The 27,617-nt window shown below is 51.0% G+C and overlaps 2 long non-coding RNA genes and 1 pseudogene across 3 annotated transcripts; 1 reads left to right on the top strand and 2 right to left on the bottom strand.

The window, feature by feature from the left end:
- On the top strand, nucleotides 1-11,303 carry LOC127920509 (28S ribosomal protein S11, mitochondrial-like; annotated as a pseudogene).
- Nucleotides 11,304-11,528: 225 nt separating this feature from the next.
- LOC127920504 (uncharacterized) lies at nucleotides 11,529-12,020 on the bottom strand. The gene is made up of 3 exons (XR_008106433.1): nucleotides 11,925-12,020; nucleotides 11,757-11,872; nucleotides 11,529-11,668 (listed from the first exon to the last, which is right to left on the bottom strand). It is a non-coding gene; the product is annotated as an uncharacterized LOC127920504 (long non-coding RNA).
- An 11,678-nt stretch (nucleotides 12,021-23,698) lies between these two features.
- Nucleotides 23,699-24,831, bottom strand: LOC127920503 (uncharacterized). 2 transcript variants are annotated; one of them, XR_008106432.1, is made up of 2 exons: nucleotides 24,787-24,831; nucleotides 23,699-24,091 (listed from the first exon to the last, which is right to left on the bottom strand). It is a non-coding gene; the product is annotated as an uncharacterized LOC127920503 (long non-coding RNA). The 2 variants fall into 2 exon arrangements; XR_008106431.1 differs by lacking the exon at nucleotides 24,787-24,831 and adding an exon at nucleotides 24,173-24,217.
- Between the last annotated feature and the right edge of the window lie 2,786 nt (nucleotides 24,832-27,617).

The following is a 27,617-nucleotide window of genomic DNA, read 5'->3' as shown; positions in this document are numbered from 1 at the left end:
ATGTCTGGTTGGGTAAGTGTGTGTGTCAGAGATTTGTGTAAGTTGACTGTGCAAACAATTTGGTATTTAACACTACCGTTTCTTATAATGTTGCAATCAGTCTCTACTTCCAGCCCAGAGAGACTGTATTGATCTTAGCCTTCTGACACAAGACGTGCCGCTCTGTTCTAGGCCAGCTGCAGCTTCACTAGGTCCTTTGTTGCACCTGACCATATGACTGGACAATAATCACGATAAGATCGAACTAGAGCCTGCAGGACTTGCTTTGCGGCTGGTATCAAAGAATCTGACAGACCTCTCCCCATCTTTACAACCATTGAATCTATATGTTTTGACCATGACAGTTTACACTCTAAGGCAACAACACCCAGTAATTTAGTCTCCTCAACGTGTTTACCAGTTGAGGTATAGTTGTGGTGCTGGAGGTGATGGCTGCTGTTTTACAGGCTCCTAACCAACTGGGCTATTTATTTTATTCACATTGTTTGTAACTTATTGTGTACATAATGTTGCTGCTACCGTCTCTTATGACCGAAAAGAGCTCCTGGACATCTGGACAGCGATTACTCACCTCGATCTGGGCAGAGTTTTTTTTATTTAATGAGTCCAAGCAAAGGATATACTGCTTTGTCAAGACGAGGCCCAAATCCCCGTCATCAGCGTGATGAAAGGGGAGGAGGGACGGTGCATTCTAAGAATGGTAGACGAGTAGGTAAACCACGACTCCCCTCCGTATTCATGTCCAACGTGCTCATTGGAAAACAAACTGGGCGATTTTAAGACTCTCCTACCAACGGGACATTAAACAAACTGGGCCATCTACGATTTAAGACTCTCCTACCAACGGGACATTAAACAAACTGGGCCATCTACGATTTAAGACTCTCCTTCACCAACGGGACATTAAACAAACTGGGCCATCTACGATTTAAGACTCTCTACCAACGGGACATTAAACAAACTGGGCCATCTACGTTTAAGACTCTCTACCAACGGGACATTAAACAAACTGGGCCATCTACGATTTAAGACTCTCCTACCAACGGGACATTAAACAAACTGGGCCATCTACGATTTAAGACTCTCCTACCAACGGGACATTAAACAAACTGGGCCATGATTTAAGACTCTCTTACCAACACTACATTAAACAAACTGGGCCATCTACGATTTAAGACTCTCCTACCAACGGGACATTAAACAAACTGGGCCATTTATTAAGACTCTCCTACCAACTGGGCCATCTACGATTTAAGACTCTCTCCAACGGGACATTAAACAAACTGGGCCATCTACAATTTTAAGACTCTCCTACCAACGGGACATTAAACAAACTGGGCCATCTACGATTTAAGACTCTCCTACCAACGGGACATTAAACAAACTGGGCCATCTACGATTTAAGACTCTCCTACCAACGGGACATTAAACAAACTGGGCCATCTACGATTTAAGACTCTCCTACCAACGGGACATTAAACAAACTGGGCCATTTATCAGACTTGATTTTAAGACTCTCCTACCAACGTTCACATTAAACAAACTGGGCCATCTACGATTTAAGACTCTCCTACCAACGGGACATTAAACAAACTGGGCCATCTACGATTTAAGACTCTCCTACCAACGGGACATTAAACAAACTGGGCCATCTACGATTTAAGACTCTCCTACCAACGGGACATTAAACACACTGGGCCATCATTAAGACTCTCCTACCAACGGTAACTAGTAATATCTTATGTTTCACTGAGACGTGTCTACAACAGTCTTTGCTCAATATTGGGCACGTTTCCAACAGTTTGCCCATGTTTCTTCCTCCTCTCTAAGTCAACTCCCCCGATGCCTGGCCAGGACAGTGTGCTGAGATGGGCTGGGAAGAAGTACGAGGAGTTGCCAATAGCACATATCAAAGCCACATATAACAAGTAAGCTGAAAGACAGTGATGTGAACAGCTGATATATTAATGTCTCCCTCCAGTACACATGTCAGGTGATATATTTTAATGTCTCCCTCCAGTACACATGTCCAGGTGATATATTTTATATTGTCCCCCTCCAGTACACATGTCCAGGTGACAGACTGTGAGGCCAGTTCATGGTCAGAACATCGTGTGGAACCGAGGGGTTCAAGAACGTCAAGAAGTCCACTCCCATCGCTGCTCAGACAGCAGGCATCTCAGCTGCAGCGGTAAGATGAGACCACATGGAAAATATAGATCATGTAGGCGTATAGTTAATAGTTGTAGTCTGGCTGCTACAGACAAGAACACCGAGACATCTGTTCTCCACTAGATGGCACTAGAGCCTAAAACAAACGAACGCAAAAAGATGAATTTGTGTTTCCTGATGAATGGTCCTGTATTCTTCTTCTCCTGGGCAGAAGGCCGCAGCGGTGGGGGTGACGTTTGTCCGCGTGTTGGTGAAAGGTCTGGGTCCTGGACGCTTGGTGAGAACCTTTTTCATGAAATGCAGAATTCATACCGTAGAACTAAAGTGTTCACATGATGCATCTCCCCCACTCTGAGGTTATCACCCTGTATCCCACTCTGAGGTTACCACCCTGTATCCCACTCTGAGGTTATCACCCTGTATCCCACTCTGAAGTTATCACCCTGTATCCCACTCTGAGGTTATCACCCTGTGACTCTGAGGTTATCACCCTGTATCCCTCTTATCCCACTCTGAGGTTATCACCCTGTATCCCACTCTGAGGTTATCACCCTGTATCCCACTGTTAACCTGTTCCAGAGATCTGAGGTTATCACCCTGTATCCCACTCTGAGGTTATCTGGGGTTACCCTGTATCCCACTGTCACCCTGTATCCCACTGTGTTAACCAGCAGCAGACCACCCTGTATCCCACTGTTTTAACCAGCAGCAGGTTACCACCCTGTATCCCACTGTCTTAACCAGCAGCAGACCACCCTGTATCCCACTGTGTTAACCAGCAGCAGACCACCCTGTATCCCACTGTGTCCAGCTAACCACCCTGTATCAGCACCAGCAGCAGACCACTGTTTCCTGTATCCCCTGTACTGTGTTAACCAGCAGCAGACCACCCTGTAACCCCACTCTGAGGTTATCACCCTGTATCCCACTGTGAGGTGTTAACCAGCAGCAGATCACCCTGTATCCCACTGTTAACCCCACTCTGAGGTTACCACCCTGTATCCCACTGTTTTGTGACCAGCAGCAGATCACCCTGTATCCCACTGTGAGGTTAACCAGCAGCAGACCACCCTGTATCCCACTGTTTAACCAGCAGCAGACCACCCTGTATCCCACTGTGTTGTAACCAGCAGAGACCACCCTGTATCCCACTGTTAACCAGCAGCAGACCACCCTGTATCCCACTGTTGTAACCAGCTCTGCAGACCACCCTGTATCCCACTGTTTTAACTGTTTTAAACAGCAGCAGACCACCCTGTATCCCACTGTTAACCAGCAGCAGACCACCCTGTATCCCACTGTTTTAACCAGCAGCAGACCACCTGTATCCCACTGTGGACTTTAACCAGCAGCAGACCACCCTGTATCCCACTGTTTTAACCAGCAGCAGACCACCCTGTATCCCACTGTTTTAACCAGCAGCAGACCACCCTGTATCCCACTGTTTTAACCAGCAGCAGACCACCCTGTATCCCACTGTTGGCTTAACCAGCAGCAGACCACCCTGTATCCCACTGTTTAACCAGCAGCAGACCACCCTGTATCCCACTGTGTTAACCAGCAGCAGACCACCCTGTATCCCACTGTTGGCTTAACCAGCAGCAGACCACCCTGTATCCCACTGTGTTAACCAGCAGCAGACCACCCTGTATCCCACTGTGTTAACCAGCAGCAGACCACCCTGTATCCCACTGTTTGCCAGCAGCAGACCACCCTGTATCCCACTGTTGGCTTAACCAGCAGCAGACCACCCTGCATCCCACTGTTAACCACTAACCAGCAGCAGACCACCCTGTATCCCACTGTTGGCAGATTGAACCAGCAGCAGACCACCCTGTATCCCACTGTGTTAACCAGCAGCAGACCACCCTGTATCCCACTGTTAACCAGCAGCAGACCACCCTGTATCCCACTGTTAACCAGCAGCAGACCACCCTGTATCCCACTGTGTTGCCAGCAGCAGACCACCCTGTATCCCACTGCTGTTTAACCAGCAGCAGACCACCCTGTATCCCACTGTGTTGCAGCAGACCACCCTGTATCCCACTGTTTTAACCAGCAGCAGACCACCCTGTATCCCACTGTGTTTTAACCAGCAGCAGACCACCCTGTATCCCACTGCAGGCTTTAACCAGCAGCAGACCACCCTGTATCCCACTGTTTTAACCAGCAGCAGACCACCCTGTATCCACTGTGTTAACCAGCAGCAGACAGACCACCCCAGTGCATCCACTGTTTTAACCAGCAGCAGACCACCCTGTATCCCACTGTTGGGAGCAGCAGACCACCCTGGCCACTGCTGTTTAACCAGCAGCAGACCACCCTGTATCCCACTGTTTTAACCAGCAGCAGCAGACCACCCTGTATCCCACTGTGGCTTTAACCAGCAGCAGACCACCCTGTATCCCACTGTGTTAACCAGCAGCAGACCACCCTGTATCCCACTGTGTTTAACCAGCAGCAGACCACCCTGTATCCCACTGTTTTAACCAGCAGCAGACCACCCTGTATCCCACTGTGTTTAACCAGCAGCAGACCACCCTGTATCCCACTGCTGGCTTTAACCAGCAGCAGACCACCCTGCATCCCACTGTGGCTTTAACCAGCAGCAGACCACCCTGCCTATCCCACTGTTTTAACCAGCAGCAGACCACCTGGACATGTTAACCAGCAGCAGACCACCCTGTATCCCACTTGTTAACCAGCAGCAGACCACCCTGTATCCCACTGCTGGCTTTAACCAGCAGCAGACCACCCTGTATCCCACTGTGTTAACCAGCAGCAGACCATCCTACTGCTGGCTTTAACCAGCAGCAGACCACCCTGTATCCCACTGTTTTAACCAGCAGCAGACCACCCTGCATCCCACTGGCTTTAACCAGCAGCAGAACCAGCCACCCTGTATCCCACTGTGGCTTTAACCAGCAGCAGACCACCCTGCATCCCACTGTTTTAACCAGCAGCAGACCACCCTGATCCCATGTGTTAACCAGCAGGGACCACCCTGTATCCCACTATGTTAACCAGCAGCAGACCACCCTGTATCCTACTGCTGGCTTTAACCAGCAGCAGACCACCCTGTATCCCACTGCCAGGCTTTAACCAGCAGCAGACCACCCTGTATCCCACTGTTTGCCAGCAGCAGACCACCCTGTATCCCACTGTGTTAACCAGCAGCAGACTGGGCACCCTGTATCCCACTGTTTTTAACCAGCAGCAGACCACCCTGCATCCACTGTGTTAACCAGCAGCAGACCACCCTGTATCCCACTGTGTTAACCAGCAGCAGACCACCCTGTATCCCACATTAACCAGCAGCAGACCACCCTGTATCCCACTGTTGTTTAACCAGCAGCAGACCACCCTGCATCCCACTGGGCTTTAACCAGCAGCAGACCACCCTGTATCCCACTGTGTTAACCAGCAGCAGACCACCCTGTATCCCACTGTTAAATTGGCAGACCACCTTGTAACCAGCAGCAGACCACCCTGTATCCCACTGTTTTAACCAGCAAGACCAGCACTGTTAACAGACAGACCACCCTGTATCCCACTGTGTTAACCAGCAGCAGACCACCCTGTATCCCACTGTTTTAACCAGCAGCAGACCACCTGTATCCCACTGCTGGCTTTAAACCAGCAGCAGACCACCTGTATCCCACTGCTGGCTTTAACCAGCAGCAGACCACCCTGCATCCCACTGTGTTAACCAGCAGCAGACCACCCTGCAGACCACCCTGCATCCCACTGTTTTAACCAGCAGCAGACCACCCTGTATCCCACTGTTTTAACGAGCAGACCACCCTGCATCCACTGCTGGCTTTAACCAGCAGCAGACCACCCTGCATCCACTGTGTTAAACCAGCAGCAGACCACCCTGTATCCCACTGTGTTAACCAGCAGCAGACCACCTGCATCCCACTGCTGGCTTTAACCAGCAGCAGACCACCCTGCATCCTACTGTTTTAACCAGCAGCAGACCACCCTGCATCCCACTGTTTTAACCAGCAGCAGACCACCCTGCATCCCACTGCTGGCTTTAATCAGCAGCAGACCACCCTGCATCCTACTGCTGGCTTTAACCAGCAGCAGACCACCCTGCATACCACTGTTGGCTTTAACCAGCAGCAGACCACCCTGTATCCCACTGCTGGCTTTAACCAGCAGCAGACCACCCTGTATCCCACTATGTTAACCAGCAGCAGACCATCCTACTACTGGCTTTAACCAGCAGCAGACCACCCTGCATCCCACTGCTGGCTTTAACCAGCAGCAGACCACCCTGCATCCTACTGCTGGCTTTAACCAGCAGCAGACCACCCTGCATACCACTGTTGGCTTTAACCAGCAGCAGACCACCCTGTATCCCACTATGTTAACCAGCAGCAGACCACCCTGTATCCCACTATGTTAACCAGCAGCAGACCACCCTGTATCCCACTGCTGGCTTTAACCAGCAGCAGACCACCCTGTATCCCACTATGTTAACCAGCAGCAGACCATCCTACTACTGGCTTTAACCAGCAGCAGACCACCCTGTATCCCACTGTTAACCAGCAGCAGACCATCCTACTACTGGCTTTAACCAGCAGCAGACCACCCTGTATCCCACTGTGTTAACCAGCAGCAGACCACCCTGCATCCCACTGTGTTAACCAGCAGCAGACCACCCTGTATCCCACTATGTTAACCAGCAGCAGACCACCTTGTATCCTACTGCTGGCTTTAACCAGCAGCAGACCACCCTGTATCCCACTGCTGGCTTTAACCAGCAGCAGACCACCCTGTATCCCACTGTTAACCAGCAGCAGACCACCCTGTATCCCACTGTGTTAACCAGCAGCAGACCACCCTGTATCCCACTGTTTTAACCAGCAGCAGACCACCCTGCATCCCACTGTGTTAACCAGCAGCAGACCACCCTGCATCCCACTGTGTTAACCAGCAGCAGACCACCCTGTATCCCACTATGTTAACCAGCAGCAGACCACCTTGTATCCTACTGCTGGCTTTAACCAGCAGCAGACCACCCTGTATCCCACTGCTGGCTTTAACCAGCAGCAGACCACCCTGTATCCCACTGTTAACCAGCAGCAGACCACCCTGTATCCCACTGTGTTAACCAGCAGCAGACCACCCTGTATCCCACTGTTTTAACCAGCAGCAGACCACCCTGTACTGCTGGCTTTAACCAGCAGCAGACCACCCTGTATCCCACTGCTGGCTTTAACCAGCAGCAGACCACTGTGTCCCACTGCTGGCTTTAACCAGCAGCAGACCACCCTGCATACCACTGTGTTAACCAGCAGCAGACCACCCTGCAGACCACCCTGCATCCCACTGTTTTAACCAGCAGCAGACCACCCTGTATCCCACTGTTTTAACGAGCAGCAGACCACCCTGCATCCCACTGCTGGCTTTAACCAGCAGCAGACCACCCTGCATCCCACTGTGTTAACCAGCAGCAGACCACCCTGCATCCCACTGCTGGCTTTAACCAGCAGCAGACCACCCTGCATCCTACTGTTTTAACCAGCAGCATACCACCCTGCATCCCACTGTTTTAACCAGCAGCAGACCACCCTGCATCCCACTGCTGGCTTTAATCAGCAGCAGACCACCCTGCATCCTACTGCTGGCTTTAACCAGCAGCAGACCACCCTGCATCCACTGTTGGCTTTAACCAGCAGCAGACCACCCTGTATCCCACTGCTGGCTTTAACCAGCAGCAGACCACCCTGTATCCCACTATGTTTAACCAGCAGCCCATCCCTGCTGGCTTTAACCAGCAGCAGACCACCCTGTATCCCACTGTTAACCAGCAGCAGACCATCCTACTACTGGCTTTAACCAGCAGCAGACCACCCTGTATCCCACTGTTAACCAGAAGCAGACCACCCTGTATCCCACTGTTTTAACCAGCAGCAGACCACCCTGCATCCCACTGTGTTAACCAGCAGCAGACCACCCTGCATCCCACTGTGTTAACCAGCAGCAGACCACCCTGTATCCCACTATGAGTTAACCAGCAGCAGACCACCCTCCTACTGCTGGCTTTAACCAGCAGCAGACCACCCTGTATCCCACTGCTGGCTTTAACCAGCAGCAGACCACCCTGTATCCCACTGTTAACCAGCAGCAGACCACCCTGTATCCCACTGTGTTAACCAGCAGCAGACCACCCTGTATCCCACTGTGTTAACCAGCAGCAGACCACCCTGTATCCCACTGTGTTAACCAGCAGCAGACCACCCTGTATCCCACTGCTGGCTTTAACCAGCAGCAGACCACCCTGTATCCCACTATGTTAACCAGCAGCAGACCATCCTGTACTACTGGCTTTAACCAGCAGCAGACCACCCTGCATCCCACTGCTGGCTTTAACCAGCAGCAGACCACCCTGCATCCTACTGCTGGCTTTAACCAGCAGCAGACCACCCTGCATACCACTGTTGGCTTTAACCAGCAGCAGACCACCCTGTATCCCACTGTGTTAACCAGCAGCAGACCACCCTGTATCCCACTATGTTAACCAGCAGCAGACCACCCTGTATCCCACTGCTGGCTTTAACCAGCAGCAGACCACCCTGTATCCCACTATGTTAACCAGCAGCCAGACCATCCTACTACTGGCTTTAACCAGCAGCAGACCACCCTGTATCCCACTGTTAACCAGCAGCAGACCATCCTACTACTGGCTTTAACCAGCAGCAGACCACCCTGTATCCCACTGTGTTAACCAGCAGCAGACCACCCTGCATCCCACTGTGTTAACCAGCAGCAGACCACCCTGTATCCCACTATGTTAACCAGCAGCAGACCACCTGTATCCTACTGCTGGCTTTAACCAGCAGCAGACCACCCTGTATCCCACTGCTGGCTTTAACCAGCAGCAGACCACCCTGTATCCCACTGTTAACCAGCAGCAGACCACCCTGTATCCCACTGTGTTAACCAGCAGCAGACCACCCTGTATCCCACTGTTTTAACCAGCAGCAGACCACCCTGCATCCCACTGTGTTAACCAGCAGCAGACCACCCTGCATCCCACTGTGTTAACCAGCAGCAGACCACCCTGTATCCCACTATGTTAACCAGCAGCAGACCACCTTGTATCCTACTGCTGGCTTTAACCAGCAGCAGACCACCCTGTATCCCACTGCTGGCTTTAACCAGCAGCAGACCACCCTGTATCCCACTGTTAACCAGCAGCAGACCACCCTGTATCCCACTGTGTTAACCAGCAGCAGACCACCCTGTATCCCACTGTTTTAACCAGCAGCAGACCACCCTGTACCCCACTGCTGGCTTTAACCAGCAGCAGACCACCCTGTATCCCACTGCTGGCTTTAACCAGCAGCAGACCACCCTGCATCCCACTGCTGGCTTTAACCAGCAGCAGACCACCCTGCATACCACTGTGTTAACCAGCAGCAGACCACCCTGCAGACCACCCTGCATCCCACTGTTTTAACCAGCAGCAGACCACCCTGTATCCCACTGTTTTAACGAGCAGCAGACCACCCTGCATCCCACTGCTGGCTTTAACCAGCAGCAGACCACCCTGCATCCCACTGTGTTAACCAGCAGCAGACCACCCTGCATCCCACTGTGTTAACCAGCAGCAGACCACCCTGCATCCCACTGCTGGCTTTAACCAGCAGCAGACCACCCTGCATCCTACTGTTTTAACCAGCAGCATACCACCCTGCATCCCACTGTTTTAACCAGCAGCAGACCACCCTGCATCCCACTGCTGGCTTTAATCAGCAGCAGACCACCCTGCATCCTACTGCTGGCTTTAACCAGCAGCAGACCACCCTGCATACCACTGTTGGCTTTAACCAGCAGCAGACCACCCTGTATCCCACTATGTTAACCAGCAGCAGACCACCCTGTATCCCACTATACCTTAACCAGCAGCAGACCATCCTACTGCTGGCTTTAACCAGCAGCAGACCACCCTGCATCCCACTGTTAACCAGCAGCAGACCATCCTACTCCCACTGGCTTTAACCAGCAGCAGACCACCCTGTATCCCACTGTTAACCAGAAGCAGACCACCCTGTATCCCACTGTGGCTTTAACCAGCAGCAGACCACCCTGCATCCCACTGTGTTAACCAGCAGCAGACCACCCTGTATCCCACTGTGTTAACCAGCAGCAGACCACCCTGCATCCCACTATGTTAACCAGCAGCAGACCACCTTGTATCCTACTGCTGGCTTTAACCAGCAGCAGACCACCTGTATCCCACTGCTGGCTTTAACCAGCAGCAGACCACCCTGTATCCCACTGTTTAACCAGCAGCAGACCACCCTGTATCCCACTGTGTTAACCAGCAGCAGACCACCCTGTATCCCACTGTGTTAACCAGCAGCAGACCACCCTGTATCCCACTGTGACTTAACCAGCAGCAGACCACCCTGTATCCCACTGCTGACTTGCTTCTGAAGCTAAGCAGGGTTGGTCCTGGTCAGTCCCTGGATGGGAGACCAGATGCTGCTGGAGCCAGTAGGAGAGCCAGTAGAGTCACTTTTTCCTCTGGTCTAAAACAATTTCCCAATACCCCAGGTCATTGCTTTAAATGTGAATGTGTTCTCAGTCAATTTACCTGGTTAATTAAACATCTGGTTTTGAATCTGTCTTGTAGAGATGAGGAAAAGACGTTTGACTCGGTTCTGATGCATTTCTCTCTTGTGTGCAGTCTGCCATCAAGGGTCTGACCATGGGAGGATTGGAGGTGGTGTCCATCACAGACAACACCCCGTACCACACAATGGTTGTCGCCCTCGCAAGGCTAGAAGAATATGAACAGGACCGTACCATCATGGACTGCAGGGGTCCAGCAATCCGTCTTGTAACATGCTTAATGTTGTTGTTATATGAAGACAATTTTTTTTACTTTTATTTAAGCATTTTGGAAAATACTTGTACATGCAGAAATGTTTAAAACATTCAGGGCCCGTTTCCCAGACACAGATTCATCCCTGGACTGAAAAACAAGTTCAATGTAGAATCTGCAGTCCAGGACTTAATCTGGGGAACTGGCCCTGAATGAATGTACCAGCACAGCTAGTAACAGATGGAAAATGATTCATCGATGTTTATTAAATCCATATACACCCAAACCCCTGTACAACATGTGTTATAAATACAAGGCTTCCATCGGAGAGAACCTGGTCAGATCAGTCCATCGGGAGAGAACCTGGTCAGATCAGTCCATCGGGAGAGAACCTGGTCAGATCAGTCCATCGGGAGAGAACCTGGTCAGATCAGTCCATCGGAGAGAACCTGGTCAGATCAGTCCATCGGGAGAGAACCTGGTCAGATCAGTCCATCGGAGAGAACCTGGTCAGATCAGTCCATCGGGAGAGAACCTGGTCAGATCAGTCCATCGGGAGAGAACCTGGTCAGATCAGTCCATCGGGAGAGAACCTGGTCAGATCAGTCCATCGGGAGAGAACCTGGTCAGATCAGTCCATCGGGAGAGAACCTGGTCAGATCAGTCCACCGGGAGAGAACCTGGTCAGATCAGTCCATCGGGAGAGAACCTGGTCAGATCAGTCCATCGGGAGAGAAACCTGGTCAGATCAGTCCATCGGGAGAGAACCTGGTCAGATCAGTCCACCGGGAGAGAACCTGGTCAGATCAGTCCATCGGGAGAGAACCTGGTCAGATCAGTCCATCGGGAGAGAACCTGGTCAGATCAGTCAGAGAAGCCTGGTCAGATCAGTCTATCAGGAGAGAACCTGGTCAGATCAGTCCAGCGGGAGAGAACCTGGTCAGATCAGTCCATCGGGAGAGAACCTGGTCAGATCAGTCCATCGGGAGAGAACCTGGTCAGATCAGTCCATCGGGAGAGAACCTGGTCAGATCAGTCTAGCAGGAACCTGGTCAGATAACTAACATGAGGTGAACAACCAAAACATGCAGTTTTACAGAAACTCTGTTCATCAACTAGTCAACCTGGTTCCATCAAGGTGTACTGATATGAGGGGTTAAACGTTATAGACCATGCTGACTTCCTGGTTCCATCAAGGTGTACTGATAGGAGGGGTTAAACGTTACAGACCATGCTGACTTCCTGGTTCCATCAAGGTGTACTGATAGGAGGGGTTAAACATTACAGACCATGCTGACTTCCTGGTTCCATCAAGGTGTTCTGATATGAGGGGTTAAACGTTATAGACCATGCTGACTTCCTGGTTCCATCAAGGTGTTCTGATATGAGGGGTTAAACGTTATAGACCATGCTGACTTCCTGGTTCCATCAAGGTGTACTGATAGGAGGGGTTAAACGTTATAGACCATGCTGACTTCCTGGTTCCATCAAGGTGTACTGATATGAGGGGTTAAACGTTACAGACCATGCTGACTTCCTGGTTCCATCAAGGTGTACTGATATGAGGGGTTAAACGTTATAGACCATGCTGACTTCCTGGTTCCATCAAGGTGTTCTGATATGAGGGGTTAAACGTTACAGACCATGCTGACTTCCTGGTTCCATCAAGGTGTTCTGATATGAGGGGTTAAACGTTACAGACCATGCTGACTTCCTGGTTCCATCAAGGTGTACTGATATGAGGGGTTAAACGTTATAGACCATGCTGACTTCCTGGTTCCATCAAGGTGTTCTGATATGAGGGGTTAAACGTTACAGACCATGCTGACTTCCTGGTTCCATCAAGGTGTACTGATATGAGGGGTTAAACGTTACAGACCATGCTGACTTCCTGGTTCCATCAAGGTGTTCTGATATGAGGGGTTAAACGTTATAGACCATGCTGACTTCCTGGTTCCATCAAGGTGTTCTGATATGAGGGGTTAAACGTTACAGACCATGCTGACTTCCTGGTTCCATCAAGGTGTTCTGATATGAGGGTTAAACGTTATAGACCATGCTGACTTCCTGGTTCCATCAAGGTGTTCTGATATGAGGGGTTAAACGTTACAGACCATGCTGACTTCCTGGTTCCATCAAGGTGTACTGATATGAGGGTTAAACGTTATAGACCATGCTGACTTCCTGGTTCCATCAAGGTGTACTGATATGAGGGGTTAAACGTTATAGACCATGCTGACTTCCTGGTTCCATCAAGGTGTACTGATATGAGGGTTAAACGTTACAGACCATGCTGACTTCCTGGTTCCATCAAGGTGTTCTGATATGAGGGTTAAGCGTTATAGACCATGCTGACTTCCTGGTTCCATCAAGGTGTTCTGATATGAGGGGTTAAACGTTATAGACCATGCTGACTTCCTGGTTCCATCAAGGTGTACTGATATGAGGGGTTAAACGTTATAGACCATGCTGACTTCCTGGTTCCATCAAGGTGTACTGATATGAGGGGTTAAACGTTACAGACCATGCTGACTTCCTGGTTCCATCAAGGTGTTCTGATATGAGGGGTTAAACGTTATAGACCATGCTGACTTCCTGGTTCCATCAAGGTGTTCTGATATGAGGGGTTAAACGTTACAGACCATGCTGACTTCCTGGTTCCATCAAGGTGTACTGATATGAGGGGTTAAACGTTACAGACCATGCTGACTTCCTGGTTCCATCAAGGTGTTCTGATATGAGGGTTAAACGTTATAGACCATGCTGACTTCCTGGTTCCATCAAGGTGTTCTGATATGAGGGGTTAAACGTTACAGACCATGCTGACTTCCTGGTTCCATCAAGGTGTTCTGATATGAGGGGTTAAACGTTATAGACCATGCTGACTTCCTGGTTCCATCAAGGTGTACTGATATGAGGGGTTAAACGTTACAGACCATGCTGACTTCCTGGTTCCATCAAGGTGTTCTGATATGAGGGGTTAAACGTTATAGACCATGCTGACTTCCTGGTTCCATCAAGGTGTACTGATATGAGGGGTTAAACGTTACAGACCATGCTGACTTCCTGGTTCCATCAAGGTGTTCTGATATGAGGGGTTAAACGTTACAGACCATGCTGACTTCCTGGTTCCATCAAGGTGTTCTGATATGAGGGGTTAAACGTTATAGACCATGCTGACTTCCTGGTTCCATCAAGGTGTTCTGATAGGAGGGTTAAACGTTACAGACCATGCTGACTTCCTGGTTCCATCAAGGTGTACTTATAGGAGGGGTTAAACGTTATAGACCATGCTGACTTCCTGGTTCCATCAAGGTGTACTTATAGGAGGGGTTAAACGTTACAGACCATGCTGACTTCCTGGTTCCATCAAGGTGTTCTGATATGAGGGGTTAAACGTTACAGACCATGCTGACTTCCTGGTTCCATCAAGGTGTTCTGATATGAGGGGTTAAACGTTATAGACCATGCTGACTTCCTGGTTCCATCAAGGTGTACTGATATGAGGGGTTAAACGTTACAGACCATGCTGACTTCCTGGTTCCATCAAGGTGTTCTGATATGAGGGGTTAAACGTTACAGACCATGCTGACTTCCTGGTTCCATCAAGGTGTACTGATATGAGGGGTTAAACGTTATAGACCATGCTGACTTCCTGGTTCCATCAAGGTGTTCTGATATGAGGGGTTAAACGTTATAGACCATGCTGACTTCCTGGTTCCATCAAGGTGTACTGATATGAGGGGTTAAACGTTATAGACCATGCTGACTTCCTGGTTCCATCAAGGTGTACTGATATGAGGGGTTAAACGTTATAGACCATGCTGACTTCCTGGTTCCATCAAGGTGTTCTGATATGAGGGGTTAAACGTTATAGACCATGCTGACTTCCTGGTTCCATCAAGGTGTACTGATATGAGGGTCAAAACGTTACAGACCATGCTGACTTCCTGGTTCCATCAAGGTGTACTGATATGAGGGGTTAAACGTTATAGACCATGCTGACTTCCTGGTTCCATCAAGGTGTTCTGATATGAGGGTTAAACGTTACAGACCATGCTGACTTCCTGGTTCCATCAAGGTGTACTGATATGAGGGGTTAAACGTTACAGACCATGCTGACTTCCTGGTTCCATCAAGGTGTACTGATATGAGGGTTAAACGTTACAGACCATGCTGACTTCCTGGTTCCATCAAGGTGTTCTGATATGAGGGTTAAACGTTATAGACCATGCTGACTTCCTGGTTCCATCAAGGTGTACTGATAGGAGGGGTTAAACGTTATAGACCATGCTGACTTCCTGGTTCCATCAAGGTGTACTGATATGAGGGGTTAAACGTTACAGACCATGCTGACTTCCTGGTTCCATCAAGGTGTACTGATAGGAGGGGTTAAACGTTACAGACCATGCTGACTTCCATCAAGGTGTACTGATATGAGGGGTTAAACGTTATAGACCATGCTGACTTCCTGGTTCCATCAAGGTGTACTGATAGGAGGGTTAAACGTTACAGACCATGCTGACTTCCTGGTTCCATCAAGGTGTTCTGATAGGAGGGGTTAAACGTTACAGACCATGCTGACTTCCTGGTTCCATCAAGGTGTACTGATATGAGGGGTAAACGTTATAGACCATGCTGACTTCCTGGTTCCATCAAGGTGTACTGATATGAGGGGTCAAACGTTATAGACCATGCTGACTTCCTTCCATCAAGGTGTTCTGATATGAGGGGTTAAACGTTACAGACCATGCTGACTTCCTGGTTCCATCAAGGTGTTCTGATATGAGGGTTAAACGTTATAGACCATGCTGACTTCCTGGTTCCATCAAGGTGTACTGATATGAGGGGTTAAACGTTATAGACCATGCTGACTTCCTGGTTCCATCAAGGTGTTCTGATAGGAGGGGTTAAACGTTATAGACCATGCTGACTTCCTGGTTCCATCAAGGTGTACTGATAGGAGGGGTTAAACGTTACAGACCATGCTGACTTCCTGGTTCCATCAAGGTGTTCTGATATGAGGGGTTAAACGTTATAGACCATGCTGACTTCCTGGTTCCATCAAGGTGTACTGATAGGAGGGGTTAAACGTTATAGACCATGCTGACTTCCTGGTTCCATCAAGGTGTACTGATATGAGGGGTTAAACGTTATAGACCATGCTGACTTCCTGGTTCCATCAAGGTGTACTGATATGAGGGGTTAAACGTTATAGACCATGCTGACTTCCTGGTTCCATCAAGGTGTTCTGATAGAGGGGTTAAACGTTACAGACCATGCTGACTTCCTGGTTCCATCAAGGTGTACTGATATGAGGGGTTAAACGTTATAGACCATGCTGACTTCCTGGTTCCATCAAGGTGTTCTGATATGAGGGGTTAAACGTTATAGACCATGCTGACTTCCTGGTTCCATCAAGGTGTACTGATATGAGGGTTAAACGTTATAGACCATGCTGACTTCCTGGTTCCATCAAGGTGTACTGATATGAGGGGTTAAACGTTATAGACCATGCTGACTTCCTGGTTCCATCAAGGTGTACTGATATGAGGGGTTAAACGTTACAGACCATGCTGACTTCCTGGTTCCATCAAGGTGTTCTGATATGAGGGGTCAAACGTTACAGACCATGCTGACTTCCTGGTTCCATCAAGGTGTACTGATATGAGGGGTTAAACGTTATAGACCATGCTGACTTCCTGGTTCCATCAAGGTGTACTGATATGAGGGGTTAAACGTTACAGACCATGCTGACTTCCTGGTTCCATCAAGGTGTACTGATAGGAGGGGTTAAACGTTACAGACCATGCTGACTTCCTGGTTCCATCAAGGTGTACTGATATGAGGGGTTAAACGTTATAGACCATGCTGACTTCCTGGTTCCATCAAGGTGTACTGATAGGAGGGGTTAAACGTTACAGACCATGCTGACTTCCTGGTTCCATCAAGGTGTACTGATATGAGGGGTTAAACGTTATAGACCATGCTGACTTCCTGGTTCCATCAAGGTGTTCTGATATGAGGGGTTAAACGTTATAGACCATGCTGACTTCCTGGTTCCATCAAGGTGTTCTGATATGAGGGGTTAAACGTTACAGACCATGCTGACTTCCTGGTTCCATCAAGGTGTTCTGATATGAGGGGTTAAACGTTACAGACCATGCTGACTTCCTGGTTCCATCAAGGTGTACTTATAGGAGGGGTTAAACGTTATAGACCATGCTGACTTCCTGGTTCCATCAAGGTGTACTTATAGGAGGGGTTAAACGTTACAGACCATGCTGACTTCCTGGTTCCATCAAGGTGTTCTGATATGAGGGGTTAAACGTTATAGACCATGCTGACTTCCTGGTTCCATCAAGGTGTACTGATATGAGGGGTCAAACGTTACAGACCATGCTGACTTCCTGGTTCCATTAAGGTGTTCTGATATGAGGGGTTAAACGTTACAGACCATGCTGACTTCCTGGTTCCATCAAGGTGTACTGATATGAGGGGTCAAACGTTACAGACCATGCTGACTTCCTGGTTCCATCAAGGTGTTCTGATATGAGGGGTTAAACGTTACAGACCATGCTGACTTCCTGGTTCCATCAAGGTGTTCTGATATGAGGGGTTAAACGTTATAGACCATGCTGACTTCCTGGTTCCATCAAGGTGTTCTGATATGAGGGGTTAAACGTTACAGACCATGCTGACTTCCTGGTTCCATCAAGGTGTTCTGATATGAGGGGTTAAACGTTATAGACCATGCTGACTTCCTGGTTCCATCAAGGTGTACTGATATGAGGGGTTAAACGTTATAGACCATATATATGGTATATATATGGTATATATGATATATGATAATATAATAATAATAATATATGCCATTTAGAAGACGCTTTTATCCAAAGCGACTTACAGTCATGTGTGCATACATTCTACGTATGGGTGGTCCCGGGAATCGAACCCACTACCCTGGCGTTACAAGCGCCATGCTCTACCAACTGAGCTACAGACTGAGCTATCTGACTGGCCAAAGAGCTCTATTACCATGTTATCTGACTGGCCAAAGAGCTCTATTACCATGTTATCTGACTGGCAAAGAGCTCTATTACCATGTTATCTGACTGGCCAAAGAGCTCTATTACCATGTTATCTGACTGGTCAAAGAGCTCTATTACCATGTTATCTGACTGGTCAAAGAGCTCTATTACCATGTTATCTGACTGGTCAAAGAGCTCTATTACCATGTTATCTGACTGGCCAAAGAGCTCTATTACCATGTTATCTGACTGGCCAAAGAGCTCTATTACCATGTTATCTGACTGGTCAAAGAGCTCTATTACCATGTTATCTGACTGGCCAAAGAGCTCTATTACCATGTTATCTGACTGGTCAAAGAGCTCTATTACCATGTTATCTGACTGGCCAAAGAGCTCTATTACCATGTTATCTGACTGGTCAAAGAGCTCTATTACCATGTTATCTGACTGGTCAAAGAGCTCTATTACCATGTTATCTGACTGGCCAAAGAGCTCTATTACCATGTTATCTGACTGGTCAAAGAGCTCTATTACCAGCCACCAGATCTCAACCCAGAGGGGTTTAAAGGGGTTGTGTCTCAGCCACCAGATCTCAGGAGGGGGGCTTAAAGGGGTTTGTGTCTCAGTCACCAGATCTCAACTCAGAGGGGTTTAAGGGGTTTGTGTCTCAGTCACCAGATCTCAACCCAGAGGGGTTTAAAGGGGGTTGGTGACTCAGTCACCAGATCTCAACCCAGAGGGGTTTAAAGGGGTTGGTGTCTCTAGTCACCAGATCTCAACCCAGAGGGGTTTAAAGGGGGTTGGTGACTCAGTCACCAGATCTCAACCGAGAGGGCGTTTAAAGGGGGTTGGTGTCTCAGGTCACCAGATCTCAACCCAGAGGGGGTTTAAAGGGGGTTTGTGTCTCAGTCACCAGATCCCAACCCAGAGGGGGTTTGTGTCTCAGTCACCAGATCTCAACCCAGAGGGGGTTTAAAGGGGTTTGTGTCTCAGCCACCAGATCTCAACCCAGAGGGGGTTTAAAGGGGGTTTGTGTCTCAGCCACCAGATCTCAACCCAGAGGGGGTTTAAAGGGGGTTTGTGTCTCAGATCAACCCAGAGGGGTTTAAAGGGGGTTGTGTCTCAGCCACCAGGTCTCAACCCAGAGGGGTTTAAAGGGGTTTGTTCTCATCCACCAGATCTCAACCCAGAGGGGGTTTAAAGGGGTTTGTGTCTCAGCCACCAGATCTCAACTTCAGGGGTTTAAAGGGGTTTGTGTCTCAGTCACCAGATCTCAACCCAGAGGGGGGTTATCAGCCATCAGATCTCAACCCAGAGGGGTTTAAAGGGGTTTGTGTCTCAGTCACCAGATCTCAACCCAGAGGGGGTTTAAAGGGGGTTTGTGTCTCAGCCACCAGATCTCAACCCAGAGGGGTTTAAAGGGGTTTGTGTCTCAGTCACCAGATCTCAAACCCAGAGGGGTTTAAAGGGGGTGTGTCTCAGCCACTGATCTCAACCCAGAGGGGGTTAAAGGGGTTTGTGTCTCAGCCACCAGATCTCAACCCAGAGGGGGTTTAAAGGGGGGTTGGTGTCTCAGTCACCAGATCTCAACCCAGAGGAAGGGGTTTGTGTCTCAGTCACCAGATCTCAACCCAGAGGGGGTTTAAAGGGGGTTTGTGTCTCAGCCACCAGATCTCAACCCAGAGGGGTTGAAAGGGGGTCTGTGTCTCAGCCACCAGGTCTTAACTTTTAAAGGGGTTTGTGTCTCAGCCACCAGATCTCAACTCAGAGGGGTTTGTGTCTCAGTCCCCAGATCTCATCCCAGACTTTTGTGTCTCAGCCACCAGTCTCAACTGAGGGGGTTTAAAGGGGGCTTATGTCTCAGCCACCAGATCTCAACCCAGAGGGGGTTAAAGGGGTTTGTGTCTCAGTCACCAGATCTCAACCCAGAGGGGGTTTAAAGGGGGTTTGTGTCTCAGTCACCAGATCTCAACCCAGAGGGGGTTTAAAGGGGGTTGGTGACTCAGTCACCAGATCTCAACCCAGAGGGGGTTTAAAGGGGGTTGGTGTCTCAGTCACCAGATCTCAACCCAGAGGGGGTTTAAAGGGGGTTGGTGACTCAGTCACCAGATCTCAACCGAGAGGGCGTTTAAAGGGGGTTGGTGTCTCAGGTCACCAGATCTCAACCCAGAGGGGGTTTAAAGGGGGTTTGTGTCTCAGTCACCAGATCCCAACCCAGAGGGGGTTTGTGTCTCAGTCACCAGATCTCAACCCAGAGGGGGTTTAAAGGGGGTTTGTGTCTCAGCCACCAGATCTCAACCCAGAGGGGTTTAAAGGGGGTTTGTGTCTCAGCCACCAGATCTCAACCCAGAGGGGGTTTAAAGGGGGTTTGTGTCTCAGCCACCAGGTCTCAACCCAGAGGGGGTTTAAAGGGGGTTTGTGTCTCAGCCACCAGGTCTCAACCCAGAGGGGGGTTTAAGGGGGTTTGTGTCTCAGCCACCAGATCTCAACCCAGAGGGGGTTTAAAGGGGGTTGGTGTCTCAGCCACCAGATCTCAACCCAGAGGGGGTTTAAAGGGGGTTTGTGTCTCAGTCACCAGATCTCAACCCAGAGGGGGTTTGTGTCTCAGCCATCAGATCTCAACCCAGAGGGGGTTTAAAGGGGGTTTGTGTCTCAGTCACCAGATCTCAACCCAGAGGGGGTTTAAAGGGGGTTTGTGTCTCAGCCACCAGATCTCAACCCAGAGGGGGGTTAAAGGGGGTTTGTGTCTCAGCCACCAGATCTCAACCCAGAGGGGGTTTAAAGGGGGTTGGTGTCTCAGTCACCAGATCTCAACCCAGAGGAAGGGGGTTTGTGTCTCAGTCACCAGATCTCAACCCAGAGGGGGTTTAAAGGGGGTTTGTGTCTCAGCCACCAGATCTCAACCCAGAGGGGGTTGAAAGGGGGTTTGTGTCTCAGCCACCAGGTCTTAACCCAGAGGGGGTTTAAAGGGGGTTTGTGTCTCAGCCACCAGATCTCAACTCAGAGGGGGTTTGTGTCTCAGTCCCCAGATCTCAACCCAGAGGGGGTTTAAAGGGGGTTTGTGTCTCAGCCACCAGATCTCAACCCAGAGGGGGTTTAAAGGGGGTTTATGTCTCAGCCACCAGATCTCAACCCAGAGGGGGTTTAAAGGGGGTTTGTGTCTCAGTCACCAGATCTCAACCCAGAGGGGTTTAAAGGGGGTTTGTGTCTCAGTCACCAGATCTCAACCCAGAGGGGGTTTAAAGGGGGCTTGTGTCTCAGCCACCAGATCTCAACCCAGAGGGGGTTTAAAGGGGTTGGTGTCTCAGTCACCAGATCTCAACCCAGAGGGGGTTTAAAGGGGTTTGTGTCTCAGTCACCAGGTCTCAACCCAGAGGGGTTTAAAGGGGTTTGTGTCTCAGTCACCAGATCTCAACCCAGAGGGGGTTTAAAGGGGGTTTGTGTCTCAGCCACCAGATCTCAACCCAGAGGGGGTTTAAAGGGGGTTTGTGTCTCAGCCACCAGATCTCAACCCAGAGGGGGTTTAAAGGGGGTTTGTGTCTCAGTCACCAGATCCCAACCCAGAGGGGGTTTAAAGGGGGTTGGTGTCTCAGCCACCAGATCTCAAGCATATTAACTTTTATGGTAAATTCTGGAGCGCCGTCTGATAGTCCATCAACAAAACACCAAATGATGTAATTTCTCCCCTCCCTGAGTCTCCTGTATTGGTATCTCTCTCCCCTCCTCAGAGCAGGTGAGTCTCCTGTATTGTGTCAGTTACCTGTATCTCTCTCCCCTCCTCAGAGCAGGTGAGTCTCCTGTATTGTGTCAGTTACCTGTATCTCTCTCCCCTCCTCAGAGCAGGTGAGTCTCCTGTATTGTGTGTCAGGTACTGGTATCTCTCCACTCCTCAGAGCAGGTGAGTCTCCTGTATTGTGTCAGTTACCTGTATCTCTCTCCCCTCCTCAGAGCAGGTGAGTCTCCTGTATTGTGTCAGGTACTGGTATCTCTCTCTACTCAGAGCAGGTGAGTCTCCTGTATTGTGTCAGGTACTGGTATCTCTCTCCTCCTCAGAGCAGGTGAGTCTCCTGTATTGTGTCAGGTACTGGTATCTCTCCCCTCCTCAGAGCAGGTGAGTCTCCTGTATTGTGTCAGTTACCTGTATCTCTCTCCTCCTCAGAGCAGGTGAGTCTCCTGTATTGTGTCAGGTACTGGTATCTCTCTCCCTCCTCAGAGCAGGTGAGTCTCCTGTATTGTGTCAGTTACCTGTATCTCTCTCCCTCCTCAGAGCAGGTGAGTCTCCTGTATTGTGTCAGGTACTGGTATCTCTCTCCCCTCCTCAGAGCAGGTGAGTCTCCTGTATTGTGTCAGTTACCTGTATCTCTCTCCCTCCTCAGAGCAGGTGAGTCTCCTGTATTGTGTCAGGTACTGGTATCTCTCTCCACTCCTCAGAGCAGGTGAGTATCCTGTATTGTGTCAGTTACCTGTATCTCTCTCCCTCCTCAGAGCAGGTGAGTCTCCTGTATTGTGTCAGTTACCTGTAGCTCTCCACTCCTCAGAGCAGGTGAGTCTCCTGTATTGTGTCAGGTACTGGTATCTCTCTCCACTCCTCAGAGCAGGTGAGTCTCCTGTATTGTGTCAGTTACCTGTAGCTCTCCACTCCTCAGAGCAGGTGAGTCTCCTGTATTGTGTCAGGTACTGGTATCTCTCTCCCTCCTCAGAGCAGGTGAGTCTCCTGTATTGTGTCAGGTACTGGTATCTCTCTCCCCTCCTCAGAGCAGGTGAGTCTCCTGTATTGTGTCAGGTACTGGTATCTCTCCCACTCCTCAGAGCAGGTGAGTCTCCTGTATTGTGTCAGTTACCTGTATCTCTCTCCTCCTCAGAGCAGGTGAGTCTCCTGTATTGTGTGTCAGTTACCTGTATCTCTCTCCCTCCTCAGAGCAGGTGAGTCTCCTGTATTGTGTCAGGTACTGGTATCTCTCTCCACTCCTCAGAGCAGGTGAGTCTCCTGTATTGTGTCAGGTACTGGTATCTCTCTCCACTCCTCAGAGCAGGTGAGTCTCCTGTATTGTGTCAGGTACTGGTATCTCTCTCCACTCCTCAGAGCAGGTGAGTCTCCTGTATTGTGTCAGGTACTGGTATCTCTCTCCCCTCCTCAGAGCAGGTGAGTCTCCTGTATTGTGTCAGGTACTGGTATCTCTCTCCCCTCCTCAGAGCAGGTGAGTCTCCTGTATTGTGTCAGGTACTGGTATCTCTCTCCACTCCTCAGAGCAGGTGAGTCTCCTGTATTGTGTCAGGTACTGGTATCTCTCTCCACTCCTCAGAGCAGGGGGAAAAGGGCGCAGGGGGAAGGGCGCAGGGGGAAAAGGGCGCAGGGGAAAAAGGGCACAGGGGGAAGGGGCGCAGGGGGAAGGGGCGCGGGGGGAAGGGGCGCGGAGGGAAAGGGCGCAGGGGGAAGGGGCACGGGGAAAGGGGCACGGGGAAGGGGCACGGGGGGAAGGGGCGCAGGGGAAGGGGCGCAGGGGAAAGGACACAGGGGAAAGGACACAGGGGGAAAGGGGCACAGGGGGAAAGGGCGCAGGGGGAAAGGGGCGCAGGGGGAAAGGGGCGCAGGGGGAAAGGACACAGGGGGAAGGGGCACAGGGCGCGACCAAACAGATGTGAGACCATATCATAGCTGGATAGTTTTATTCTGTACAAAGTGTTTCAGTCTGATGGTACAACTCATCACATCTGTGCTACTTCAACATATTTACAACGTCACGCATATACAAAAATACAATTATTCTGAACCTCCTTTCTTTACACAGACACCCATCCAGAGGGAGATCGATAGGAAATCACCCACCAACCACCAGGCCTCCCATTGGACAGCGGGTTTCCACCAATAAGAGGGAATTTAACATGGATGTTCCCTTCTCCGTCACGCCCCCTCAGATAACCACTACTGTCCTCCCCACCGTACTCACTGCAGGACTTCAAAAGGTTCAGATATACAGTTAATATATGGTGATATGTAGAGGGAGGGACGCACTGAGAAGCAGACAGACAGACAACTCTGGACCTGGGGGGGGGCAGTCCTGACAGACAGACAACTCTGGACCTGGGGGGGGGGGGCAGTCCTGACAGACAGACAACTCTGGACCTGGGGGCAGTCCTGACAGACAGACAATTCTGGACCTGGGGGGCAGTCCTGACAGACAGACAACTCTGGACCTGGGGGGCAGTCCTGACAGACAGACAACTCTGGACCTGGGGGCAGTCCTGACAGACAGACAACTCTGGACCTGGGGGGCAGTCCTGACAGACAGACAACTCTGGACCTGGGGGCAGTCCTGACAGACAGACAACTCTGGACCTGGGGGGCAGTCCTGACAGACAGACAACTCTGGACCTGGGGGGGGGCAGTCTGACAGACAGACAACTCTGGACCTGGGGGCAGTCCTGACAGACAGACAACTCTGGACCTGGGGGGGGCAGTCCTGACAGACAGACAACTCTGGACCTGGGGGGCAGTCCTGACAGACAGACAACTCTGGACCTGGGGGGCAGTCCTGACAGACAGACAACTCTGGACCTGGGGGGAAGTCCTGACAGACAGACAACTCTGGACCTGGGGGGCAGTCCTGACAGACAGACAATTCTGGACCTGGGGGGCAGTCCTGACAGACAGACAACTCTGGACCTGGGGGGCAGTCCTGACAGACAGACATCTCTGGACCTGGGGGGGGCAGTCCTGACAGACAGACAACTCTGGACCTGGGGGCAGTCCTGACAGACAGACAATTCTGGACCTGGGGGGCAGTCCTGACAGACAGACAACTCTGGACCTGGGGGGGGCAGTCCTGACAGACAGACAATTCTGGACCTGGGGGGGCAGTCCTGACAGACAGACAACTCTGGACCTGGGGGGGGCAGTCCTGACAGACAGACAATTCTGACCTGGGGGCAGACAGACAGACAACTCTGGACCTGGGGGGGGCAGTCCTGACAGACAGACAACTCTGGACCTGGGGGGGCAGTCCTGACAGACAGACAACTCTGGACCTGGGGGGCAGTCCTGACAGACAGACAACTCTGGACCTGGGGGGGGCAGTCCTGACAGACAGACAACTCTGGACCTGGGGGCAGTCCTGACAGACAGACAACTCTGGACCTGGGGGCAGTCCTGACAGACAGACAACTCTGGACCTGGGGGTAGTCCTGACTGGGGGGGTAGTCCTGACAGACAGACAACTCTGGACCTGGGGGGTAGTCCTGACAGACAGACAACTCTGGACCTGGGGGGGGCAGTCCTGACAGACAGACAACTCTGGACCTGGGGAGGGGGCAGTCCTGACAGACAGACAACTCTGGACCTGGGGGGCAGTCCTGACAGACAGACAACTCTGGACCTGGGGGGGGCAGTCCTGACAGACAGACAATTCTGGACCTGGGGGGGGGCAGTCCTGACAGACAGACAATTCTGGACCTGGGGGGGGCAGTCCTGACAGACAGACAACTCTGGACCTGGGGGGGGCAGTCCTGACAGACAGACAACTCTGGACCTGGGGGGCAGTCCTGACAGACAGACAACTCTGGACCTGGGGGCAGTCCTGACAGACAGACAGACAACTCTGGACCTGGGGGGCAGTCCTGACAGACAGACAACTCTGGACCTGGGCAGTCCTGACAGACAGACAACTCTGGACCTGGGGGGTAGTCCTGACAGACAGACAACTCTGGACCTGGGGGTAGTCCTGACAGACAGACAACTCTGGACCTGGGGGGTAGTCCTGACAGACAGACAACTCTGGACCTGGGGGGTAGTCCTGACAGACAGACAACTCTGGACCTGGGGGGGTAGTCCTGACAGACAGACAACTCTGGACCTGGGGGGTAGTCCTGACAGACAGACAACTCTGGACCTGGGGGTAGTCCTGACAGACAGACAACTCTGGACCTGGGGGGTAGTCCTGACAGACAGACAACTCTGGACCTGGGGGGCAGTCCTGACAGTTTTGGTATCTTGTACATATTGCACTATGAAAGAGAAGGGGAGAGAGGGATGGGGGGGGGCAGGGGATTGATTGTGCGTTAAAAGCCCCTTCAGCGTGGGGTTCAGAGACAGAGAACAGATCGGCACCAGAAGGATGGAGACAGAGAACAGATCGGCACCAGAAGGGTGGAGCGAGAGACAGAGAACAGATCGGCACCAGAAGGATGGAGACAGAGACAGATCGGCACCAGAAGGATGGAGCGAGAGACAGAGAACAGATCGGCACCAGAAGGATGGAGCGAGAGACAGAGAACAGATCGGCACCAGAAGGATGGAGCGAGAGACAGAGAACAGATCGGCACCAGAAGGGTGGAGCGAGAGACAGAGAACAGAAGGGTGGAGCGAGAGACAGAGAACAGAAGGATGGAGCGAGAGACAGAGAACAGAAGGGTGGAGCAAGAGACAGAGAACAGATCGGCACCAGAAGGATGGAGCGAGAGACAGAGAACAGATCGGCACCAGAAGGATGGAGCGAGAGACAGAGAACAGATCGGCACCAGAAGGATGGAGCGAGAGACAGAGAACAGAAGGGTGGAGCGAGAGACAGAGAACAGAAGGGTGGAGCGAGAGACAGAGAACAGAAGGGTGGAGCGAGAGACAGAGAACAGATCGACACCAGAAGGATGGAGCGAGAGACAGAGAACAGATCGGCACCAGAAGGATGGAGCGAGAGACAGAGAACAGATCGGCACCAGAAGGATGGAGCGAGAGACAGAGAACAGATCGGCACCAGAAGGGTGGAGCGAGAGACAGAGAACAGATCGGCACCAGAAGGGTGGAGCGAGAGACAGAGAACAGAAGGGTGGAGCGAGAGACAGAGAACAGATCGACACCAGAAGGATGGAGCGAGAGACAGAGAACAGATCGACACCAGAAGGATGGAGCGAGAGACAGAGAACAGATCGGCACCAGAAGGATGGAGCGAGAGACAGAGAACAGATCGGCACCAGAAGGATGGAGCGAGAGACAGAGAACAGATCGACACCAGAAGGGTGGAGCGAGAGACAGAGAACAGATCGGCACCAGAAGGGTGGAGCGAGAGACAGAGAACAGATCGACACCAGAAGGATGGAGCGAGAGACAGAGAACAGATCGACACCAGAAGGATGGAGCGAGAGACAGAGAACAGATCGGCACCAGAAGGATGGAGCGAGAGACAGAGAACAGATCGGCACCAGAAGGGTGGAGCGAGAGACAGAGAACAGATCGGCACCAGAAGGATGGAGCGAGAGACAGAGAACAGATCGGCACCAGAAGGGTGGAGCGAGAGACAGAACAGATCGGCACCAGAAGGGTGGAGCGAGAGACAGAGAACAGATCGGCACCAGAAGGATGGAGCGAGAGACAGAGAACAGATCGGCACCAGAAGGGTGGAGCGAGAGACAGAGAACAGATCGGCACCAGAAGGATGGAGCGAGAGACAGAGAACAGATCGGCACCAGAAGGATGGAGCGAGAGACAGAGAACAGATCGGCACCAGAAGGATGGAGCGAGAGACAGAGAACAGATCGGCACCAGAAGGGTGGAGCGAGAGACAGAGAACAGATCGGCA

Source organism: Oncorhynchus keta, unplaced genomic scaffold (assembly GCF_023373465.1).
Source record: "Oncorhynchus keta strain PuntledgeMale-10-30-2019 unplaced genomic scaffold, Oket_V2 Un_contig_19696_pilon_pilon, whole genome shotgun sequence".
Lineage (NCBI taxonomy): Eukaryota > Metazoa > Chordata > Actinopteri > Salmoniformes > Salmonidae > Oncorhynchus > Oncorhynchus keta.
The sequence above is the reverse complement of the archived record's forward strand: the minus strand, read 5'-3'. Positions and strand labels throughout refer to the sequence as shown.